Here is a 22,717-nt window from a genome sequence, read left to right as displayed (position 1 = left end):
ACCTTGCCCCTGGGGCCACCTCTGGTCTGTCCTGTTCCTGCTGCAGGATGACGACTCCAGACTTTCCAACATGGCTGCCCACTGGAAATGCGCATAGGGGAAGACCAGGGCCTTGGGGAACAAAGTCAGCTTGGTAGTAGACTCACACTGAGGAGTCGCTGCTGCACCCCACCTTGTCAGGTGAGCACCTACTGAGCACACATTCACTCCTACTGTGCACATACCTGGTCAGTGCCCACTGTCCACCAGAAGGACAGGTCACTGGGCACCTTGGTGCTGCTGAGCTATGGGACCATTCAACGCCTGTTGGCCAAACCTTCAAATCGCATCATCATAGACCATCCTCACTCTGTTTCACTGTGGTCTATGTTAGCCAGCCCTGCAGTGCAGTGACGTGTGGCTGCAGCTACAGTGGTGCTGGCCTGAAATTTTCTGGCTCTAGGCTCCTGTGTGGATCTCCTTTCCCCTGTGGTCTTAGTCAGCTTGGGCTGCTATATATCACAGCACCACAAAGGACTGACAAGCAGCAGACATTGGCTTCTCACCGTTCTGGAGTCTGGGGTCTGAGATCAGGGTGCCAGCAGAGTCGGGTTCTGGAGAGGGCCTACTTCTGGGTTGCAGACCACTATGGTTTGATGTGTCCCCAAAGCTCATGTGTTGGAAACTTAATTGCCAATGTAACTATGTTGAGAGGTAGGGCCTTTAAGGTGAATGGGCCCCGCCCTCATGAATGGATGGATGTGGTTGCTGTGGGAGAGGGTGAGCGCTGGCGGATTGAGTAGCTTATTGCAAAAGTGAGCTCCACTTGTTCCTGAGGTCTCTCTCACACCCCATCTCTTGCCTTCTGCGTTTCTGGCATGTTATGATGCAGTACGAGAGTGCTTGTTATAAGTAGCTGCCACCAGGCCTTGGACTTCCCAGCCTCCAGAACCATGAGCCAAATCAACCTCTTTACTTTATGAATTACCCATTCTGTGGCTTTCCCTTATAGCAACAGAAGATGGACCAAGACATAGATGGACACCTTCTTGCTGTGTCCTCACATATGAGAGGGGGAAGGGGTCTCCCTGGGGCCCCTTTTATAAGGGCCCCAATCCCATTTGTGAGGCTCCACCTTCATGAGCTAATTGCCTCCCAAAGGTCCCACCTCCCAATACCATCGTTGTGGGAGTGAGGATTTCAACACAGGAATTTGGGGGGCACAGACATTCAGACCTTAGCACCCATTACTGTGGGTCCCCAAAGCCACTGCTGCTCAGCCATCCATGGATACCTGGTCCCTCCCTGACAAAGGGACAGAAAGGGATTCAGGTCCTAGTTGGGGGAGCTCAGTTCGCAAGTGCAACTCAGCCCCTTGAATCCCATGTGCCGGTGGGGAGCTGGCATAGTTCATCAGAACTGAGCCCTGCAGCAAAAGTGTCACCAGCCAGACACAGCCAGAGCCATCTAACTCAGCAGCCTGCCTGGCATGCAACATCTCTGTGGCTGGCTACACCTCCACCCCCCATGCACACAACCACAGGTGTTATGCCCCCTGCCAACTGCCCTTCTGTCCCCATCCTCAGGGTGGCCAGCCCTGCCTCCCCTTCTTGATAGAGCCAGTTTCACCTCTAGCCAGTCATCTCCTAGAGGTTTCAGACAAACCTGGGCCGGGTACTTCTGGGGACTGGCTGAGACTGGCCTGGGCCCTCTGTATATACCCAGGCTGGCCCCAGCCCTTCTACCTGTCCTTCCTGCTGCTCAGGTCAACATCACCCCAGGTGACATGAACCCCACACCAGGCACACTCCAAACCTAGTGCCATTCCCAACTGCACCCACTCTTGGCCTGTTCAGCCTGAAAACCCACCCTCCCCTGGCAGCCAGCTGGCCAGCCCAGGCAGCCATCACCAACACTACACATGCCCCTGAGGGATTCACTCAGCAGACATGAGAGTGGGGAGCATGTTGGGCAGGACCGTCACCAACCTGTCTGATCAGCCTCCCCAGGCTTGAGTGCCCCACCTGTATGTGGGGCCATGGGGTCCAGATCCCTGTGGGCAAGCTTGCTATGAGCAGATGTGAGCTCCTGAACGTGCATGCACTGTGCCTGGCACGTGGCAAAGGGTCTCAACGTGTTTCTGTTATTGTGGACTCAGTGACAGGCCCTGAATTCTGGGAGCTTGTGGCCAACAAGAGCACAGGTGGGTGTAGAGTGAGGGCCAGAGCTCCTGCCGGCCCTGCCGGGCCCTGGGCTCAGACATCAAACCGCACTTTGCACTCAGGCCCTGTGGCTCCAGGTGCCACTGGTCCAGGTCAGGGGAGGGTCTTCTCTTTCTCAGACAGCTTCTGCCAACTTCTCCAAGCTTCCAGAGGCAAAGTCAGTCCTACACACCAGCGACCTCCCTTGTGGGCCTTTCCTGATGCAAGGCCCTTGATGGAGTTTGGATGTGTCGTCCCCTCCAAAGCTCATGTGGAAATTTGATCTCCAATGTGGCAGTGTTGGAAACTGATTGAGTCATGGGGCAGATCCCTCATGAATGGATTAATGCTCTCCCTGGGGGAGGAGGGGTAGTGAGTGAGTTCTTGCTCTATTAGTTCCCACAAGAGCTGATTGTTTAAAGGACCCTGGCACCTTCTCTCTCTCCCTCTTGCTTCCTCTCACCATGTGATCTGCTTGTACCCACTGGCTCCCTGCCACTTTTCCACCATGAGTAGAAGCAGCCTGAGGCCCATGCCAGACGCAGCTGTCCCAGAATCGTAAGCCAAATAAACCTCTCTTCTTTATAAATTACCCAGTTTCAGGTATTCTGTTATAGCAACACAAAATGGACTAAAACAGCCCTCTCGGGGCACTCCCACCAGGGACCCAGGTCTCAGGCCCTCTGTCCTCACCTGGCCAGGAGAAGCTGAGCACAGACCCTGTAGCCCACAATGCCCCCATCTTGGGGCTCTTATGCTTAGAGAGACCATGACTCAGGCTCCTTGCTGTTGGCAGGAGTGTGCCTTGGGATGTTTTCGAGCAGGGCGCCCTGGCAGAGTCACTCAGAACTAGCCCCACAATAGCCCTCTCTCAGAGGTGTTGCTGCTACAGATATCCATGTGCAGCATTCTCCCCAACGTTTGACTTTTTAAGCATTTCAAATATACAGCAAGTTTAAACAGTCATGCAACGAATACCCACATGCCAACCCCCGGCTCTGCCATCACATGGTTCTGTGCATGCTTATCTCATACCCACCCATCCATCACTCCATCATCCCATTTCACTTTGGATGACTTTCAAAGTAACATACTGCAGTGTCTCTAATAGAAAAACAGAATAATCCAATTGTCCATCAGTGGGAGAGACTAGTGAACAAACTATAGCACATCTGCAACAAGGGGATGTCATGTATCATTTACAAGGGTGAGGTGCATTCCCAAGATGTACAGTTAAGTAAATACAGAAGAGTTCAGAATCGTGAATAGACTGCGCTATCCTTTGTGTAAACACAGACACGTGTTACCCACCTATGCAGCAAGAAGTGAAGTTAGTGCTCCTGGGGCCAGTAGGGGTCTGAGTCCTCAGATCAATGACCCAACCTCCCATCCTTCGTCCTTCATTGAACCCAGTTGATCCCGTGGGAACCTGCTCACCAGCTCATCTTGCACAGACCTACCTCCCCTCCTTCTTCCTCCCTTGGGTAGCCTGGGGTCACCTCCAAGTAATCTAGTTGCACCCAAGCCCCGCCTCAGCTCTGCTTTCAGGGCAACCCAAACTAAGACCCATGTTTTATACACAACTCGTGTCTTTTTGCTGATAAACCTGGAAAGCCCATCAGGAGGAAACACAACCTGGTGACAATGACGGCCTCTGGGGCAGACATAAGGCAGAAAATTTACGTCCTGCTCTTCCTCTGGTTGCTTCTATTCCTTTTGAATCTTGTATCCTGGACAGACCTAAGCTACTAAGAAAATATAATTTTAATAGAAGTCATCAACTCCTAGGCATTTGCCTAAGAGAAATGAAAACACACTTCCACCTAAAGAGTGGCACACAAATGTTCATAAAATGTTCAGCAACTTTATTCACAATAGCCAGAGAGTAGGAACAGTGCAAGAGTCCGCCAGCTGCTGTGTGGATAACCACGAGGGGTCCCTCCATACAACAGAGCGTTACTCAGCCACGAAAAGGAATGAAGCATCGACACCTCAAAAACTACGCTCAGTGAAAGGTGCCAGACACAGAAGGCCACATACCCTGGATTCCATTTCTATGACATGTTCAGAATAGACAAATCCAGAGGCAGAAAACATACCAGTGGTTGCTGGAGACTGGGATAGGAATGGGGATTAACTATAAACAGGCACGACGGATCTGTCTGGAGTGATGGAAATGTTCTAAAAGTGGATCACAGTCATGGCCATGGTATATAAATTCCACCTCAATAAAGTCATTTTTTAAAAAGACCAGAAAAGGTGAATGCCAAAAGGCATTCAGGTGGGGCAGCCATAGGCATGGCCAGTGCCGGGCTGGCCCTGTGTGGGCCACCCTCCCCGGTGCGCTTGTCCCCCGAGGCCCAATGCAGATGTCTGGTTGATCTGGCTCCGCAGCGTTTACCTAGGACATGGCTGGGTGGCCACGGTGCACTCCCTCCTCAGTTTCATTTCTGTAGCTCAATCGAGAAAAACTTAAACAAATAAACAAAAAAGGCAGCTGGGTGGGGCAGCCCACGTAGCATTCCAGCTGCGGTGGGAACATTCTGTCTTGGAGCCCCCATGGCTCTGTTTGTGCAGACAGCTCTCTGTCTGACGCCAGTGCTTGCAGCTGGCATCCCTGCCCCACAGGCTCCAATGCCACAGCCCGGGCCTCCTTCTGATGGGCTGTGACCCTGGGGACACCTCTGTGGGCAGCGTCCTGCACACTTGCTGAAATGGCCGTCACTTCCCAGGATGTGGTAAGGAGCCAGGGAAAGCCCGTTCCCTACTTCATCCACAAGGACACTGGGATCCTCATCCTGGACTATGCTGCCCCACCTCCTTCAACGGGGAACAAGACAAAGCAGAGCCACGCACGCCCAGCAGGAGACCGACTCTAAACAAACAGAAAGACGAATGCATGACGACAAGTCTCGACAAGAGCCGGGAGAAAACAGGAGGCAGCGGCGTGAAACAGCATCCTGCTATCCTTCTAATGCTTTGCGTATTGAACATCATGTAAGAACAAAGGGGACTTGGAAAAGCAATCTTCTTAGACATTTAAGGCTTGATCATAAGCAAGCTAACTAAGTTTCCTCAAACCATTAAAACCATAATCACAGATTTAGGGTGAGTGATTCTTCTGAACACTTTCAAGACTTCTTGAACGTCAGACAAAACATATACAATGTAAGTATGATAAAAACTGTGGCTACAGTTGCACTAAAACAGGTTCTAAAACACTAGTGTTTACTTTATTTTTTACTCATTTCTGTATTTGTTTTTAAACCCTCCTAGCTTACAGCACTACTTGCTTTGAAGTCTTCCTGGAGCTTAAATAATATTATATTGACACTTTTCTGGGGTTACAGAAGTCCTCTATGTACCTTCTCAGACCAATGGCATTTACGGGATGAATAGTCCACCTATTGATTGACTAATTTTTAACTTTTCATTTGGAAATTCTCAGACGTATACCAATGTAAAGAAATGACATAATGAACACCCTGTACCAATCTTCCTGAAACCATTATCAATGGTCACCAACGACCAGTGGCCTCTCACCTGCACCCCACCCTACCCCATGCCCCTACCCCCATCGCCACTGGTTTATTTTTTTTATCTTTTATTAAAACATAATTGACTATACATCTTTGTGGGATACAGAGTTGAAATCAATACGTGTGCACGATATGTGATGATCAAATCTGGATAATTAGTATATCAATCATTATAAAACGTAATCATTTCTCTGTGTTGAGGACATTCGATCTCTTCTCTTCTAGCCACTTGATAATATGCAGTAAATTAATGTTCATTATAGATGCCTAGCTTGACTATATATACATCAATAGAACTTATTTTTCCTAACTAGCTGTTTTGTGTCCATCAACTGATTTCTTACTATCCCCCACTTCCCCCTTTCCCACCTCTAGAAACCACAGTTCCTATCCTGAGAGTTCAACTTTTGTTATGATTGGTCTTTCTCTCCCTTCTCCCTCCCCCCCTCCCCCCCAACAATGTCCTTTCTGTTTGCTTGTCGTATCAACTTCAAATAATTGTGGTTGTTATATCCCATAAATAGAGGCTTTAATTGTTATATGAAGCTTTGTTACTTGGTCTGCAGACTGAGAGCTATATGTACTTAGTGCATCTTGCATTTTTTCTTCCAGCACAATTAAAAGGTCACTATTTATATTATATTAATTTCTTGAATTTTAAAGACTAGCAAAATGCCATTTGTGATCTTAACCATAAGGATAGGCAGGGTCTGAAAACCACTTAATTGTGGTTTCTTTAACTCTAAAATCAGAACTTCTACATATGTACTTTTGAACAGATTTAAAGTCAACTTAGAGGACCACTTATTATGTAATGTGTTCCTTGTGATTAATATCAAAAAAGTTGAATCCATTAGTTTTAAATTTCCAAACTAATTTATACCGTGAATGAAAGATTTTCTAAAATCTCCATAAGTGGCTTATTTCTTAGTAGCACACTCAGTGATATACTAGTCTTTATTTCCTTATTTGTCGCTAGGAAGTTTTGTCATCTGCCCTCTTTCCACCCAATTTTTAAAAATTTTGCCCAGCAACAACAACCTATTCACATTTTTAACATTAATTCTCTACTCATTTACAGATGTTTGTTTTACCTTGGTTGTAGTTTAAAAATATGATAAGCCAGATTCTTGATAAAGCAATGTAGGAGTACTGCTTTGTGTTCTTTCATAGAATTTTATTTTTTACAGTATATATCAAATTCATTTTCTTAGGTTGTTACCTGAAACTTCATATTTTAAAGATTGATTTAGATAAAACACGTAAGGCAGTCAATACAAAGCTTGCTTATTATAGGCAATTAGTTGAATTTCAGTTTGGTGCTAATGAGTTTTAGATTGAATCTGATCCCTCCTTACTGTCAAGTTATTCTAAATAGTTTATTCAGCTGATCAGAAATAGCCATTTTATGCATGTGTCCTCTTTGGTTACCGTTGAATAAAATATGTGATCAGTTCAGTTTGAGTTCATCACTGTTCTTAGAAAAGTGACTCTTAAACTACAGATGCTTGGATTCTTGCCCTATTTTTGTCATGTTTTGGCAAAATACCTTGCCACATTACACCTTGGAAAAGCTTTCTGTCATCTACAAATTTGGAGAGGCTACTGTGCATCTCCTCTTCGGTATCATTTATTGAAATATAGGACCATACCATTTTTAATCCTCCACAGTGAAAAATATATTCGTTCGTATGTCTGTGAAATTATGTTGTGAAAGGAGTGCAGCTTTGAAATAAGGTAATCCTAAGCTTAAATGCTAGTTTTGTATCTTAACCAGCTCTGTAGCCTTGAGTAAATTACTTAACCTTTCTAAGTCTCAGCTTCCTCATCAGACAAAGATACTTAATTCCTTCAGGTGGCTGTAAGAAATATAGATAATGTATGAAAATTAATTAAAATTTTTATTTACATTATTTTTTTTAAAAAAAAGGTTTTGGTGATGGGGAGCAATAATCAGCCACAATGTATATCGACAAAATAAAATTTAAAAAAAATGAATATTCAGACATTAACAATAAATCTGAAAGAATGGGAAAAAAAAAAAAAAAAAAAGTGTTTCAGGTGATTCTGATTTGCAGCCAGAGTTGATAACCTGAAGTTTGCCTTAAGAGAACATTAATATTTTAGGACAGCTTGTTGTAGTACACAATGAGATTATAAATTAATGAAAATATTTTACACCAAGATGCCTGGTATTTTGTATCTCCCCTTCTCCTTTAAAAATTCATTTCTTACTATTCCCTCATTTAGGGAAAAATGACTGAGTTTTACTGTAATAGTGGAGTCTTATACATATGTTGCCCATTTAGGGCTGTGCTTTTTCTAAGTACGTGTAATCTGGTTTCTTTCCTCTTTTGCCTCAAAAACAACAATGTTCCTGTTGGGAAAATATGGTCAGGGCCCCTCAGATATTCAGAATCTTGCCGAGCATTTGATATAAAAAGGCGCGTGCACCGAGGTGTTCCTTGGTTATCATCTAGTGTAATTGCACATGTGCACCCGGGTGTCCTGGGTGAGGGACTTAAGTATAAGGATGAGTGGCTCTGATCCAAGGCACTTCCCATCTCTGGGATGCCCCCCATGGACGGGGGAAGAGACATGGGGAGGGCGCTACTGCTGCTTGAGACTGCTGCTTGAGGCTGCTGCTAGTGCCCCTGGGACCCTCTGCAAGGCTACTGCTGGACCTATAAGCTACCAGGCCTGTAAGCTGCTGCCGCTGAGGACTGAGCTCGTGTCATCTGCCAACAGCTCTTGGAATCTTTCCCAATTATCTAGCATGGATCTGTGTGTGAGGTGTCTGGGGACCCAGCCTGGTGTGTGAGGGGTCTGGTAACCCAGTCTGTACAATGGGTTTGGAGGGTCTGAGCCCTAGTTCTGATAATATAAATGGAAACTTAGTATAACTAAAATAATGAAACATTTTGGCTTTAAAAAAAAAAAAAAAAGATTGGTCTTTCTTTCTTTCTTATTAATTTTGTAGCTCTCACTTATGAGTGAGGACATGTGGTATTTCTCTTTTTGTGTCTGGCTTATTTCATTTAACATAATTTTCTCCAAGCTAGCTCATCTGTGCTCCTGCAAATGGCAGGCTTTCATTCTTTTTTATGGCTGAGTGTGTTTGCCTTATCTAGTCATCTGTCAATTGGCATTTAGGTTGGTTCCATACCTTGGCTATTGTCAATGGAGCTGCGATAAACACAAGAGTGCAGGTATCTCAACATGATTTCCATTCCATTGGGTATATACCCAGTAGTGGGATTGCTCATCATATGGCTGTTCTATCTGTAGTTGTTTGAGGAACCTCCATACTGTTTTCCATAACAGCTGCACAAACTTACAGTCCCACCAACAACGTAAGAGTGTTCCCTTTTCTCCACATCCTCACCAGCATTTGTTATTTCCATCTTTTTGATAATGGCCAGTCTAACTGGGGTAAGATGATATCTCAATGTGGTTTTGATTTGCATTTCTCTGATGATTAGTGATGTTGATCATTTGTTTATATACCTGTTGGCTATTTATATTTCTTTTGAGAAATGTCTATTCAGCTCCTTTGTCCATCTTTCAATCAGATTATTTGGTTTTTTACTATTAAGTTGTTTGAATTCCTTGCATATTCTGGATATTAAACCCCTGTCAGATGCACAGGCAGTAAATATTTCCCCCATTCTGTAGCTTGTCTTTTCACTCTGTTGACTATTTCCTTTGCTGTGCAGAAGCTTACTAGTTTGACATAATAACATTTGTTTATTTTTTCTTTTGTTTCCTATGCTTTTGAGGTCTTATTCATAAAGTATTTGCCCAGTTCTATATCCTGAAGTGTCTCCCCTCTGTTTTCTTCTAGGAGTTTTACAGTTTCAGGTCTTATATTTAAGTCTTTGACCCATTTTGAGTTGATTTTGGTATATGGCGAGAGGTAAAGGTCTAGTTTTATTCTTCTACACATGTTATATCCAGTTTTCCCAGCACAATTTATTAAAGAGGCTGTCCTTTCCTCGGTGTATGTTCTTGGTGACTTTGTCAAAGATCAGTTGGCTGTAAGTACATTGGTTGATTTCAGCATTCTCTATTCTGTTCCATTGATCCATGTGTCTGTTTTTATGCCAGTACCATGCTCTTTTGGTTACCATAGCTTTGTAGTATAATTTGAAGTCAGGTAGTGGAATGCTCTGGTTTAATTTTTTTTACTCAGGATTGCCTTGGCTATTCAGGGTCTTTTGTTGTTCCATATGAATGTTAGGATTCTTTTTTCTATTTCTGTGAATAATATCATTTGTATTTTGATGGGGATTGTGTTGAGTCTGTAGATCACTTTGGGTAGTATGGACATTTTCACAACATTAATTCTTCCAATCCATGAGCATGGAAAGTCTTTCCATCTTTTTGTGTCTCTTTAATTTTTTCAGCATTGTTTTGTAGTTTTCATTGCAGAGATCTTTCATCTCCTTGGTTAAATTGATTCCTAGGTTTTTTTTTTTTTTTGGTACCTATTGTAAAGAGGCTTGCTTTCTTGATTTCCTTTTCTGTTAGTTCATTGCTAGTGTATAAAAACTCTACTGATTTTTGTATATGGGTTTTGTATCCTGCAACTTTACTGAATCTGTTTATCAGCTTTAAGTTTTTTGGTGGAGTCTTTAGGTTTTTCTATATATAGGATCATGTCATCTGCAAACACTGATTTGACTGTGTCTTTTCTAATTTGGATGCTCTTTATTTGCCTAATTGCTCTGGATAGTACTTCCAATACTATGTTAAACAGGAATGATAAGAGTGGGTATCCTCCTCTTGTTTCTGTTCTTAAAGGAAAAGCTTTTAGCTTTTCCCTATTCAGGATGATGTTGGAGGTGGGTTTGTCATACATGGCTTTTATTGTGTTGAGAGTCTTTACCATGAAGGGATGTTGAATTTTGTCCAAAGCCTTTCTGCATCTATTGAGATGATCATATGGTTTTTGACCTTGATTTTGTTGATGTGGTGTATCACATTTATTGATTTGTGTATGTTGAACCATCCTTGCATACCTGGGATGAATCCCACTTGATCATGACATATAACCTTTTTGAAGCACTGTTGAATTTTCTGTTCGTTAATATTTTGTTGAGAATTTTTGCATCTATGTTCATGTAGTTTTTGTTGTTAATATGGCTTTGTCTGGTTTTGGTATCAGGGTGATGCTAGCCTCATACAATGAGTTCTAAAGAATGGCCTCTGTTCTGATTTTGTGGAATAGTTTGAGAAAGATTGGTATTAATTCTTCTTTAAAAGTTTGGTAGAATTCAACAGTAAAACCATTCAGTCCTGCTCTTTTCTTTGTTGGGAGACTGCTGATTACTGATTCAATCTCATTGCTTGTTATTGATCTGCTCAGATTTTCCATATCTTCTTGGTTCAGTCTTGGTAGTTTGTATGTGTCCAGAAATTTATCCATTTCCTACAGATTTTAAAATTTGTTGACATATAGTTGTTCATAATAGTCTCTAATAATTCTTTGTCTTTTTTTGTGTATCAGTTGTAATGTCTCCTTTTTCACTTCTGATTTTTGTTATTTGGGCCTTTTCTCTTCTTTTTTAGTCTAGCTAATGGTTTGTCTATTTTGTTTATCTTCTCAGAAAACTGATATTTTGTTTTGTTGATCTTTTATATCATTTGTTTGGTCTCTATTTCATTTAGTTCTGCTCTAATCTTTATTCTTTCTGTCTGCTAATTTTGGGATTGTATTGTTCTTGTTTTTCTAGTTCTCAGAGGTGTAACATTAGGTTTTTATTTGAAATCTTTCTATTCTTTTCATGTAAGCATTTGTTGCAATAAACTTCTCTCGTAGTGCTGCTTTTGCAGTATCCCATAGATTTTAGTATGATGTGCTCTTATTTTAATTTGTTTCAAGAAATATTTTAATTTCCTGAGTAATTTCTTCTTTGACCTTTAGGTCATTCAGCAGTATGTTGTTTAATTCCATGTATTTGTATAGTTTTGCTTGTTATTGATTTCTAGTTTTATTCTCTTGTGGTCTGAAAAGATACTTGAGATGACTTCAGTTTTTTTTTTTTTAATTTGTTGAGACTTGATTTTTGTCCTAACATATGGTCTATCCTTGAGAATGTTCATGTGCTGTGAATAGAATGTATATTCTGAAGTTGTTGAATGAAATGTTCTGTAGATATCTGCTGGGTCCAGTTGGTCTAAAGTGTAGTTTAAATCCTGTGTTTCTCTGCTGATTTGTTGCCTAGATGATCTTTCCAATGTTGAAAGAGGAAAGTTGAGGTCCCAAACTATTATTGTATTAGGGTCTATCTCTCTCTTTAGGTCTAATAATATTTGCTTTATATATCTGGGTCTTCTAATTTGGGGTGCATATATATTTACAATTGTTATATCCTCTTGCTGGGTTTATACTTTTATCATTATAGAATGACCTTCTTTGTCTCTTTTTATAGTTTTTGGTTTAAAGGCTATTTTATCAAATATAAGAATAGCCACTCCTGCTTGTTTTTGGTTTCCATTTGTGTGTTATACCTTTTTCCATCCCTTTGCTATTTGGCTATGTGAGTCTTTACGGGTGAAGTGAGTTTCTTATAGACAGCATATAGTTGGGTCTAGTTTTTTAATCCATTCAGCTAGTCTATGTCTTTTGAGTGGGGAAATAAATCCATTTACATTTAAGATTGTTATTAAAAGGTATTGTCTTACTCCTGGCATTTTATTACTTTTTTTATAGTTGTTTTATATATCTTTAGTTCCCTTCTTTCCCTTTTATTGTTTGTCTTTGGTGTGTGTTGGTTTTTGTAGTGGTAAGATATAGTTTCTTTCTATTTCTCATTTGCATATCTGCTCTACCAGTGGGTTTTATTCTTTCTTGTGTGTTCATGATGGTGATTATCATTTTTGCTTTCCAGATGTTGGTCTCCCTTAAGGATCTCTTGTAGGGCGAATTGTGTGGTTGTGAACTCCCCCAGTTTTCATTTGTCTGGGAAATACACTATTTCTCCTTCATTTCTGAAGGATAGCTTTGTTCAGTATGGTATTCTTGTCTGGCAGTTTTTTTCTCTTAGTATTTTGAATATATCATCCCATTCTCTCCTGACCTGTAACATTACTGCTGAGAAATCAGCCGTTAGTCTGATGGGGACTCCCTTATGGTTACTTCATGCTTTCTCTTGCTGTTTTTTAGGATTCTCTCTTTGACTTTGACTTTTGACAGTTTGCCTACATTGTGTCTCAGAGAGGACCTTTTAGGATTGAATCTGTATGGGGATCTTTGAGCTTTTTGGATCTGGGAGACTGTATCTCTCCCAATACCTAGAAAGTTTTCAGCTATTATTTCATTGAATAGGTTCTTAATGTCTTTTCCTTTCTCCTCCCCTTCCAGAATGCCAATAATTTCAATGTTTGCATGCTTAAGGTTATCTGATAGATCTCATAAGTTTTCTTCATTTTTTAAAATTCCTTTTTCTTTCTTTTTTTCGTCTGCCTGTGTTATTTCAAAAGGCCTGTCTTTGAGATCAGATATTCTTTCTTCTTCTTGCTCTAGCCTGTTGCTTAAGCTCTTGGTAGTGTTTTTTATTTTGTTGAATGATCCTTCAGTTCTAAGAGTTCTGCTACATTCTTTTTTAGGGTACTTATCTCTTTGTTACATTTCTCCTTCTGATCTTGGATTGCTTTTCTCATTTTGTTGTGTCATCTACCCAGGTTTTCTTGTATCTCATTGAGTTTGTTTAAGACTGTTGCTTGGAATTCCTTTTCAGTCATTTCACAGGTTTCCTGCTGTTTGGGGAATTATTATATTATTTGGGGCATGTATTAGTCCATTTCTGTTGTTTATAACAAATTACATGGAACTGGGTAATTTTTAAAAAACAGAGTAATTTGTAAGAAAACAGTATTATTGCTCACAGTTTTGGAGGCTGGGAAGTCCAATGTCTAGGGAACAATGCAGGGGTCTCATATGGCAGAAAATGGTGGAGCACAGAGATTCTTTGTGTGCTCTCCTTTTAAAGCCCTCTGAACCACACCCTTGAGGCAGACAAAGAGGTGCTCAGCAGCTCCTCAGCTACAGTGCGTGACTCAGTGGTATCACTCAGTGCCTATCACTCTGGGCACAGCCCTGTAACCCCCAGGGGAAGGCATTGGGGTACTCTATAGATTTGTTGTTGAAGTGGGTGACACTGAATGGGGTCACTGGCTTTGAGTGTAGGGCCCTGTACCCTCAGAAAGGGAACTGTGTTGCTCTGCAGCACAACTGTTGAAGTGGGGCACTCTGGGCAAGGTGTTAGCAGTTTTGGGTGAGAACTTTTGCTCCCAGGAGGGATGCTGGGGTCCTCTGTAGCTGTTCAGCTGGAGTGGCCACTCTGGGAGAGGCTGCTGTAGTTGTGGGCAGGCCCCTGTGACCCTGAAAGAGGTACTGGAACACTCTTAGCTCCTCAGCTTGGGTGGGCTTCCCTGTGTGAGGTCACTGGGGCTGTGGATGGGCTGCTGTGCCCCCAAGAGATATGTGGGATCCTTCTGAAGCCCCCCTTGCTGGGGTGGGTAGCACTGGGTGGTCTCACTGTTGCTATAGGCATGGCTCTGTGCATGTGGGAGGCATACAGGTCCTCTACCACGAACTCATGGCTGTAAGAATTGCAAGGGCACCTCACCAAAGAAGGCAGGGTTGCCGGCAGTGGCTAGAGGCCCTGATTAGGTGGCTTTCTGGCTCTGTAAAGTGTGTGTGCCAACCCCCTCTGTCCTGAGGGTGGCACCCTTGCTACATTGGACTACCTGTTGCCAGGGTGCAGGATGCTGTGTGGGCTTGGGCGTAGGCAACCAGGATGTGCCAGGATGTGGCCTCAGGTATGTGGAATCACTGCCAAAGCCAAAGCAAAATGCCCTCAGGTGTTGGGGCTGATCTCAAAACTGTGATCACTGCAGCAGCCTGGGACCCAGGGGTTGGGGGCAGCTCCCTAAGTCAATGCAGTTGCGTAGGTTCCCAACAGTTCCCAGCAGTAGTTCATGGCCACAGGGACAGCATGAATTCCACCGTGGGCTGAGCTGCTGGCCCGCAAGGCCACATTCACTTACCTCCTTCCTGAAGGTAGAAACTCTTCCTGGGTCCTTGCAGTTCCTGGTTGGGGGATGGAGTGTTGGACACCAGGTATTTTTTTCTGTTCTCTATGTGGCTATGTGGTGAGTTTATGGGCTCACCAGTGTCTCCACTGCTCCTTTGATGTGTTCCGGCTCTCTTTTAGTTATTGTCCTCCAGGTGTAGTTATGTGTTTGATGCATTCTCCATCTTTGTGGGAGAGATGAGCAATGGATCTTTCTAGTCAGCCACCTGGCTCTGCCCCTCTCACTACTAGTTTATTATGGAGTAAATTCCTCATTGCAACCATTGAAAGTACAGTAGCATCTCTAAACAACTTCTTAAAAAAATAATCACAATACCGTTACCACACCGCAAAATAAAATCAATAATTCCTTAATACCATCAAAATTCTCAACTGCCACATAAATCCTTTTTGGTAGGTTTTGTTAGTTTATTTGTTGGGTTTATTAAAATCAGGGTCCAGACAACATCTGCATGTGGCATTTGGCTGCTATGTCTTGTAGTCTTTGTTTAATCAAGGGACTTCAATTCCTCCTCTTTTTCCTTTCAGTTTACTTGTTGAGGACACCCTCATGGTGCTGTTCAGCAGGTTCTTCTGTCCTCTGTGTCCCAGTAAAACGGTGGTTAGACCCAGAGTTTGATCTCATTCAATGATCCACATGGTCCCATGCATTTACCCAGACACCCCACCTGGGGGCACACAGTGTATGGTTGTCCCTCTCCTGGTGATTAGGTTGACTGGGGGTCCAGATATGGTCAGCCTACTCATCCACTGTGAAGCATTCCAGTAGCTATTAAGGACCTCTGCCTACATCAATTATTTCATTGGAAGTTGCAAAATGGCAGAATTTTAATTCCATTATTCATTCTTCATTTATCAGCTGACATCCTAGAAAGAACTTTCTCAGGACAAGCAGGATGAATACTTGGTTCTGTCCCTGCATCAGTTTTGGGAGGAATGAGTTGATCCCCCAGCGTCCTCCAGAGGGGAGCACAGAAGGAGAAGTCTCAGCAGGAGGAGGAGGGGAGTTGACATGGGGGTTTGGGACTGTGAGGTACAAGACCCCTTAGACATCCAAGTGGAGGTAGGGGTGGGTGTCAGCATCTGGGGTCATTGGTGGACAGACATGGAATGTGGCTTCACTATAGAGAGAACAGGGAGTCGTAGTGCAGGCTCTCTGCTGAGCCGCAGAGTGCGGGCTGGGGCTAGAGAGGGCATGGGCACTGTCTTGGGGAGCAAGGTTGGATCCAAAGATGGGAAGGTCACCTGAGTACAGGAGGGAGTGGATGGAGGACCAGGGCCCACAGGCGGCCCATGTGAGCTGAGAAGACGCCCTGGCCCCACAGCTCCTGCTTCCATGTGGACTTTCCCCAAGGCTGCTGTTGGGTGCAGGGACCGAATTCAAGGGCAGGGTTTTTCCAGGCAAACCTTGGGGAGGAAGGGAGAAGTGGGGGTGGGAGTGGACAACAGCTCCCCAGGGAGGACAGGGAAGGAACAGGGCGATTGTGGCTGAGCTCGGGCCAATGACTGTGAGGGAACCCTCTGAGAGGTCCAGCCTCAGGAAGGATAGGGTGGCCAGAGGCTGAGGAGGGCCATGTGAGCAGCTCCTGGGGCCAGGCTGGATGGTGGCAGCCAGGTCTCCCCTGTGCCCATCCCCTGCTGCCGCTACTGTGTCCCATTTCCCCTGGCCCTTCCAATAAGCCAGCTAGTTGGAGGCAAAGGGGTACTAATTTAAAACCAACATTTGCATTTTAATAGGAAATTCCTGGAGACAAGTCCCTAAATCAAGAGCGACTGTGGCCATCTCCAGCTCCCCAGTCCTCTAACCTGTAGGCTGGCCTTCTGGTGACTCACAGAGAAGGCAAGGCCAGCCACCAAACGGCAGGAGAGACCCTGGGGACCCTCATCTCTCACCTTAAGGTATGTCCCTCAGGCAGAATTAGCTGGCCTGGCCTCTGTCTGGTTGTTCTCCAGGGCTGCAAGCAAAGGGAGTGCCCCTTCCTGGAAGGTCAGATCCCACTCCCGCCAAGAGGCACAGGATAAACTGTCTTGTCCTCCTGATTCTCCAGTTATGCTGCCTCCCTTTGGATGTTTCTAACAGAGAGCAGACTTGCTTGTTTCTGGGTCTCCCCCTGAGGCAGAGTCATGGAAAGAGCTGGCTGTCACAGGGCCAGAACCCTCCCTGCTGGGAGCTAGGTTCCAGGACGGTGTGGCTGTGGGCTGTGCTACCCGCTCCAGGGTAAGAGGGACTTCTGTGGGGCAGCCTTGAATGTAATGAACCTTCCAGGGGAAGCTGAATGGCCCCTGCAGCCCATGGGTGCCATTGATTAGCAGAGCAGGGGCCCAGGCGCGAGGACGTCCTTGTGAGCCATGAATGCTGCGCAGGAGTCTGGTTGGTCCTGGTTAATACTATATGCTGGAATCGCCTTCAGGTAACAATGTCCCATGGTCTCCCCACAGCCTGGAGGGAACCTTCCCCCTGGTGAGCTAGAGCCAGGAGTTGAAGGTGTGTGTCTTCCTCCAACTCTGTTCAGCGACCTTGTACTGGAGCTGGAACCTGCCTGTGGTGGGAGTATTTGCACTCTGAAATGGCCAACAGTACAGATCAGGGCTCTTAAACATTCACCAGCACGCCGCTGAGTCCTTCCACCTTTCTGGGTTCCATCCCACCTAATCCTAATTGCTAGGAGTGTGGCTGAATTTCTGTGGCTCTCAGGGAAAATTCCAGAAAGATCCCGTACACTTTGTAAAGTGCAAAGAAGCCTCAGTTGCTGTCCCTTGTGAGGTGGGGGCCTGGGGAAGTGATTCTCCCAGATCATGCCTCGAGAACAGGCCCTGGGGCCACAGCAACCTCAGGGTCATCCTGGGTCAGAGTGGGTAAGAGCACTGGAGCCCTCAGGACCCACCAGCACATCCTTCCTCTCAGCCTGGGCAGGCCCTGAAGGTGGCCCCCCAGAGCCCCATAGGCCAGGCTGGCAAAAGCTGCACCTTTTCACCCAGAAAGGGTATCCCAACTGTTCTTGATTCTTCCTCCTTTCCAGCTTTCCCTCTCTCCCTTCCCCCATGCTCCTGACCCCCTCAACTCTCCCTATCTTTGTCTCTCACACACATAGGACAGATTGTGGGGAAGTGACTCTGTGTTCCCTCACCCTTCAAGCATGTGGATGATGATGTGTGCTTCTCACAGTGACTCATCTGCCCAGTGGCTGCTGGTGACTGGTGGAGTTTGTGCTAATCTCCAGGGTAAGGCTGATGCACACAAGGAAAACAAGGTCACCCTGTTATTCGTGGATGTCTGGCATGGGTGGTGCCACCCAGCTGTCAACACTAAGCCCTGAGTAGCCCTGACAGGTGCCCATGGTGGGGACATGTGGGCAGTGTGTTTCTCAGGGCTTGACCTTCTTAGAAAGTAAGATGGGGATGAAGGGCGCAGGCCTTGATGGAGATGCACAGAGAGGGGACAGGAAAGCAGGAGATACTTCCATTGCTCATCAGGTTTGGGGAACAAAGAACAGTGAGCTGGGAATCCTGCAGGTGGGGGTGTCAGAGCACCGTGTGCTGCCGGTGACCAGGGCTCTTGTACCAGCACCTTATCACACTTTCAGACCCAATGACTTCACTTGGACTGAGCTCTTGGGCCCCAAACTATTGACCCTTGATTTTTGCAACAACTCTGCATGGCTACAGCCCCCACTTCATGCCCAGAGGGCTCAGCAACCTGCTCGGGCAGGTGCTACAGCCCACAGTGGAGCAGGACAGAGTCCACTCAGTCTGCAGATGCTCCTGCCCTCAGCTTCCTTCAAGGCGCATCGGAGCACTCTCAGGTTCTGCCAACAGAGGGGACGGATGAGGAGAGTCAAGAATGTGTGTTTGCTCCTGGCTGGCAACCTCCTGCGGAAAGGAGACCAAGATCCTTGCCTAAAATCAGGATTCTACTCTGGGCTCTCTCCTACACCACCTTGCCTAGACTAACTGAAGTTTCCAAGTCAGCAGGGAAGAGGACAGATGCTCTGCCTAGGAAAGAGGACTGTACCAGGCAGACTGGCCCAGATTCCAGGGGCAGGGCAGCACCTCCCCTGACAATCAGTTTAAGACCATGGTTTTTTCTGCCAGGACATGTGGAAACCAAACATGAAGAATTAGCAGTAAAATTTTACAACCGTTCAAAGCTGCCACCAATTTCTTTGGTTAGGATCTGGTACTGAAATCCAGAAACACCTATGAAAGCCCCACTTATGCAAAGCAGACAGCTCAAACTACAGCTTGATCCCTCACCCTGGGAGCACAGCCTCCTAGGAGTGGTGGGGGGGTGGCCAGGACACTTCCTCCTCACCCCTAGGGAAGGCCCAGTGCCACCAGCCAACTTCACCATCTCACACCCATACACACGTGTGCTCACACGTGTGCACACCACACACCTTATCACTCACACACACTCATACACTAAGGCATACAAATTGGAAAAGAAGAAGTAAAATCATCTCTGTTTGCATATAGAAAACAAAAGACTCCCCCAAAAAACCTGTTAGAACTAATACATTAATTCATCAAAATTGCAGGATACTAAATCAACACACAAAAACCAGCTTCATTTCTATACACTAACAATGAGCAATCTGAAAAAGTAAATTAAGAAAATAATTCCATTTATAATAGCTTCAAAATGAACAAAATCTTTAGGAATTAAACAAGGAGGCAAATGACTTACACACCAAAAACTACAAAAATGTTGCTGAAAGAAATTAAATAAAACATGGAAAGACATCCCATGTTCATGGATTGGAAGACTTGAAATTGTTAAGATGTTACCCTAGGGGAGGCTTATTGTGCAGCTCAGGGTTTAATGGTTGATCTTATAGGTACTTCCAGCTCTCCAGAGACCTGGTGGATCTGGGTTGTGTAGAATCTCTGATCTGGGCCTGAGTTTTCCATCAAACTGCACCCCATGCCATTCTGCATTCCCAAACAGTCTCCTCTGAGTGGTCCTGTGCTGATTGAGGGGTGGGTTGGCTGTCCTTGCTGTGTCCCAGTGTTTTCCTGGTGGGCCAGTCTCCCCCACTGCCCAGGCTCCAAACACTTCCCATGGGATGGGCTCTGTACAGGTCCCTTTTGATGACTCACCAGCCTCTGAATGGCTCCCTTTTCTCAGTTGTTCTGGCTCCTCACTCCTGTGTGGGTCAATGGGAACCCTATTAGTGGTCTCACTGTCCGGGGGGGGCCACCAAGGCCCTCTTCTCCCCTGCCACCTCCAAGTAACTCCATCTGAAGGGCACAGCTGCAGCTTCTGCCAGGTCTTGCTCCATGCACTCAGCAGCTTGAGCCTTAAAGCGGCTGTGGCCTAAAACACTCAGAGCAGTTTTTTCTTTCTCTCATCGTGGTTTCTCCTGCCTTCATGAACTCCATAGGTCTCTCCTACTCTTACTCTGAGCTCCAGCAACCCCATCTTGGCTGGTGCTACATTTTTATAGGTGTAAATTGGTTGGTTTGTGGGAGAGAGTGATGCTGGGAACTGTCTATTCCATCATCTTGACTGGAACCCCCTTGTTAAGATGTTAATACTACCCAAAGCAATCTACAGATTCAATGCAATACCTACTGAAATCCCAACAGCAATTTTTTTGAAAAAATAGAAAAATCCACCCTAAAATTCATATGAAATTTCAAGGGATTCTGAATAGCCAAGACAACCTTGAAAGAACAAAGTTGGAGAACACGCACATCCTGATTTTGAAACTTACTAAAAACCTACAATAATCAAGAGAGTGTGATATTGGCAAAAAGACAGACATGAGGACCAATGGGATAGAACAGAGAGCCCAGAAGTAAACCCTCACATGGTCAAATAATTTTTGACAAGGGTGCCAAGATCATTAAATAAGGAAAGGACAGTCTTTTCAACAAATGGTGCTGGAAAACTGGAAATCCACATGCAAAAGAATGAAGTTGGACCCTTACCTTAGACCATATACAAAAATTAACTCAAAATGGGTCAAAGATCTAAACATAAGACCTAAAACTATAAAACTCTCAGAAGAAAATATCAGGACAAGTTTCATGACATTAGATATGGCAATGATTCCTTGATATGACACCAAAGGCACAGGCAACAAAGGAAAAAACAGATAAATTGGACTATGTCAAAATTTAAAACTTCAGTGTACCAAAGGGTACAACCAACAGAGTGAAAAGACATCCATGGAATGGGAAAAAATATTTGCAAATTATATATCTGATAAGGGATTAATATCCAGAAAACATGAAGAACTCCTAAAATTCAAAAACAAAAAAACAACCTGATTCAAAAATGGGCAAAGGCCTAGAATAGACATTTCTCCAAAGAAGATACACAAATGGCCGATAAGCACATGACATCAACATCACTGATCATTAGGGAAATGTAAATTAAAACCACAATGAGATATCACCTCACACCTGTTAGGACGGCTATTACTGAAAAAACAGAAAATAACAAGTGTTGACGAGGATCTGGAGAAACTGGAATCCTTGTGCACTGTGGGGATGTAAAATGGTATAGCCACTGTGGAAAACTGTATAGCAGTTCCTCAAAAATTAAATAGAGAATTACCATGTGATCCAGCAATTCCATTTCTGAGCCTATACTCAAAAGAATTGAAAGAAATACTCATATATCCATGTTCATAGCAGCATTATTCACAATAGCCAAAAGGTGGAAGCAACCCAAATGTCCATCGATGGATGAGTGGATAAACAAAATGTGGCATAGCCACAAAATGAAATATTAGTCAGCCTTTAAAAGGAAGGAAATTCTGACACCTGCAACAACATGGATGAACCTTGAGGAAATCATGCTCAGTGAAAGAAGACAGACACAAAAGGACAAATGCTGTGTGAATCACTTATATGAGGAACTTAGAGTAGTCAGATACGTAAAGGCAGAAGATAGAAGGGTGGTTACTGGGGGCTGGGGGGAAAGAACGCGGAGTGTCCAGTGGGGCAGAGTCTCAGTTTGGTAAGATGAAAACTTCTGGAGATGATGGTGGTGATGGTTGCACAACAGTGTAAATGTTCTTAGTGCCACTGAACTGTGCACTTAAAAATGTTAGATGCTAAATTTTATGTTGTGTATTTTACAACAATATAAAAAAGATACCAAAGACAAAAATAAAACTAAAAAGGTCATGTGGCTAGAGGAGACAGGACCCACCCTGGGATCTGGAAGTAGGGTGCCTCTTAGCTAGCGGGTACAGCAGGGCAGAGGGGACTGTCAGAGCTCCGATGTCCAGGCTGAAGGGCCTTCCCCCAGGGTTCACCATGTTGAGCTGTGGCCTCAGCCACCTCAGTGGGGCCCTCTCTGGCCATGGATACATTTCCCAAGTTCCAGAGTCATCTACCAGCTGCTAGGAACACTCCACAGCCCTGGATCAGCCCCTTGGAGTTGTAGGAGTGTGAATAGGTGCCCAGGACAAGGGAAGCCTGGAGACAGGAGAGTTTTCTGGAACATGGGGCAGAAGGCACCGTGGGCCTCCCAGGGACAGCCACAATGCAGGCCCAGCCCCAGGAGAAGCCCAGCCTCATCCTCCCAACACCCCTGGCTCCCAAACGCCAGGATGAGTGGCAAAGGAGACCCAGCTGGGCTGGTTCCAGTACATGGACCTCCCAGGAGTGACTGGGGTCCCTACTGTCACCCAGACTCACAGACTGGGATCTGAGAATCTGCTACTGGGAAGTCACCTTCAAGGTTGTTGCGTTCCACTCCTTTATGTGGTGGATTAACATCAGCTGTCATACTAAACTTCACTCTAAGTGTACTCTGTGCCTCAGATATTGGCTAATGAGAATACAACAAATACATAATATAAAATATATACATGAGGAGTCTTCATGAAAACATTTGTATTCTCTTTTAATTCCATTTCTCCATGAGCTTTTTGAAGTA

At 44.7% G+C, this 22,717-nt stretch overlaps 1 long non-coding RNA gene across 1 annotated transcript; it reads left to right on the top strand.

Annotated features, from left to right (window-relative positions):
• Window positions 1-4,453: 4,453 nt before the first annotated feature.
• On the top strand, window positions 4,454-22,646 carry LOC134374996 (uncharacterized). Its single transcript, XR_010023376.1, has 3 exons — window positions 4,454-5,348; window positions 16,558-16,719; window positions 17,913-22,646. It is a non-coding gene; the product is annotated as an uncharacterized LOC134374996 (long non-coding RNA).
• Window positions 22,647-22,717: the final 71 nt, after the last annotated feature.

The sequence above is a fragment of the Cynocephalus volans genome, chromosome 1, assembly GCF_027409185.1.
Source record: "Cynocephalus volans isolate mCynVol1 chromosome 1, mCynVol1.pri, whole genome shotgun sequence".
Lineage (NCBI taxonomy): Eukaryota > Metazoa > Chordata > Mammalia > Dermoptera > Cynocephalidae > Cynocephalus > Cynocephalus volans.
Note: the sequence above shows the minus strand (reverse complement) of the source record. Positions and strands in the feature narration are given on the sequence as shown.